We start from the raw sequence: 3,421 nt of genomic DNA on the forward strand, positions 1-3,421 counted from the left end.
TATTTTTCATTCTGAAGTTGCTTCTGTTAAATGTTAAGTCTTTTTTAATTCCTATTTCTTCTAAAATCTTTTCTAGATTCTCATCTTCATTCTTTATCTTGGTCAATTTACTTATTTCCAAAAAAAAGGTACGTACTTAAGTTTTATTTAATCTTTTTTACCCACTGGATTGGATTAGTGGTGAACGGGTCTTCGCAAATCAGCTGATTTCGAATTCGAGAGCTCCAACGTTTAAATCCTAGTAAAAGCAGTTACTTTTATACGGATTTCAATGCTAGATCGTGGATACTGGTGTTCTTTGGTAGTTTGGTTTCAATTAACCACACATGTCAGAAATGATCGACATGAGACTGTACAAGACTACACTTCATTTACACTCACATATATCAACCTCATTCATCCTCTGAAGTAATACCTGATGGTGATTCTCGAAGGCTAAACAGAAAAAAAAAGTTAATCTTTTTTAATGAAATCGCTGAAAATGGCCATAAAATTATAACTCTTTTTTCTCTAACTTCATCTACAATATAATAAGTAATACTTCATTTTGTTACGCGTTGTTGATGTTTTCAAGCCGAGTTGTAACACGTAGTCTGATGACATCACAAGCTCGTACACTAACTGGGCATAGTATAAGATAACACACACACAAACACACACACACACACACACACACACACACACACACATATATATATATATATATATATATATATGTACAAATAATTATTATTTGATTTAAATAAATTAGTACATATAAAATTGGGTCAATAAAATCCAGTGACCTTAAACTCATGGTCATAGGATTCACGGTCAGAGTCAAACGTCAAGATTGTCCCAGAATTATAATAAACTACAATTTCTACACACACAAACACACATACAAGCTCGTAACGAAGGCAAATAATTACTTGACACAGTAGCTGACTATTTCTTAAGTAGGTTGAATTTCTTTTTATTTACTTAAGAATAGACCCAGTCAGGGAATAGAGAGAAATATCGTAGGAATAAAGAAAGAGTATCTTTGGCAACAGGGCAGTAAATATATCATTGTATATTTTAGTGCTGTTTACTAACCTTTACACAAAATGTAGGAAAATGATTTTAACAAATGACATAGTATTGTAATATACATAGAAAATTATTTGATTTATGTTTACCAACATCTGAATGAAGAGTTATAAACTTACCTAGTTACTTAGTTTAGTCTTTAAAATAGAACGTACCTAGCATTACCTCATTCTTCACGAAGTCCTCACTGACGTGAGGATCTAAATATAGTTTGCATTTAGTGATTTTTAAGGCTTTAAGGGATTATATGTAATTACTTGAGGTTTAAGAAACGAGAAATTTCCACAATGATAATCGCCCGCTGCTCATGACGTTATAAACGCCGATATAATGAAGATAGTTTTATCATTTAAAAAGCTAACAACACAGTTGTAGGACTTTTCCGTCACGCGGCTTACACATACAAATTAATTTAGCAGGTCAGTGCTCAATAGCGCTCCTTGTGGTGATACGGGATACTCTTGGCGCAGTATACCCGCTCGGCCACTAGTTTAGAGCATTTTTGGGGCGGAGGTGCGACTTTGTAAATATTTTTTAGCACATATTATTTTTTAATTGTTAAAAATTGTGCCTAAGAAAAGTATGTGACCTTAATCAGGGGAAATTTCGAAATAATGAAGGTGGTCTTGCTCTACAGCCTCACCCCCGTGACGTTTAAGTTGAAAATTTAATGGCATCAATGCCTTATATGTAGAAGTAATCTGACCAAGTTTGGTCAAAATCGGTCAGGTATTTCCGGAGATATAAGGTGATTTAGAGTGCGACACCGAATACACACACTTACGTACGAACATCCGGAAAATTTCCATCCGGGGTTTCTTAGGTGTCAAAATCCGGTGAAAAATGCATATGCCCAAATTGGATCGCTTATAATACTTTCCCGTCTAAAGTTATTGCTGCTATAGTGCTAGACGTGAAAGTAAAAATTAAACTACAATAAATTTAAAGATCGAGATCGATTAATTTATTTTTTTATAGTCGATTTTACAGTATGTAAAATAATAATTGTCCCTCCATCAAAGGTCAACATCCCTGTGGAATGGTGACCTTATTCCTTCATCTGAAATGACTTGGGTTGGAATTCTTCTTTGTTAAAAATTATCTAAGCTATATTAGTTTGCTTATAACTTATTTTGTAAATTATAAATAAAAATAACGAAAGGTAATTGTAACGTAAGTGCTAAAAGAAATTCGAAGCTTTAAGATGACACTTTTAATATTTTCCTTTTTTTATTTAACTCGTTGCTGTAATGTTGATTATTATCTTTTTCTATATTTAAAATCATATATTACATATATGTGTTGTGTGTGTATTTGTAAACTCTGCTAAAAACCTTCATTACGGTTTTCATTTAATAATCGAAAGGCTTAATTATTATTTTATTTGATAATAAAAGTGTTAATAGTAGAGATTTATTGCACATTTCTTAACTTAAAATAATCGAGTTACTGTAGTCTAAATTTTTAATTAGCTGTTCAGTAAATCATCATTTGTTTTTTTTTCAAACAAAAAAAAAATTGATTCGTTCCTTCGTTTGAAATGTTTAAAGAAGAATTCTCTAAGAAGCGTGGAAAAAGTGGTTTCACGTTTCCAAACGAACTGCTAGTTTATCAAGTAAATAAAACAGACCAAGTTAGAAGAAACTTTTGTTTACATGAACTGACACATTTTGAAGAAACTAACTCTTCTCTGTTATTTTGTATTCTTCACGAAAGCAACACAGCACTCTTGAATAATAAATTTAACGTTCGGTAATATTGAATATTCATCTGAAATACTTTGCAAAATTTACAAAAAAATTTTGCTAAAATAACATAAAAAAATATTCACTTTTTTTGCGGAACTCACTTTTCAAATATACAAACCTGTCCGGTTTAACTTAATGGTGTGATTGTGTTTGTACACGCGCAGTAATGAGGAAATCAATTTAACAGAACAATAATTATGATAGCAAAACAATAATAATAAATTGTTAACAAAACAAAAACAATAATACTATGTTAAAGACAATAATAATAACAAAACAATAACAATAAACAATTTCGAAATTTACAATTAAAACAGCATTTTATAGATATTCGCTAAAATAGTAATAATAGTAGTTCAAAAGTCATACCGTTTAATTTTGGTACAAATGATCCCTTAGTTTAGATTTAAATTCCTCGCTCTCATTTGCTTTAAAAAAAATCAATTATATTCCAGAACCCAGTCACCGTTGTCCTCCATCTTTCGTAGGAAGTCACATAGCTGTAACAAGTGATAAGAAACAGATAGAAATTTCTTAAATCTCTTTCAGGAACTCGAAGCGATAAAATTCCGCTGCAAGGGCCGAAACTATATATGTGCTTA

This window comes from Lycorma delicatula, chromosome 1 (assembly GCF_047948215.1).
Source record: "Lycorma delicatula isolate Av1 chromosome 1, ASM4794821v1, whole genome shotgun sequence".
Classification (NCBI taxonomy): Eukaryota; Metazoa; Arthropoda; class Insecta; order Hemiptera; family Fulgoridae; genus Lycorma; species Lycorma delicatula.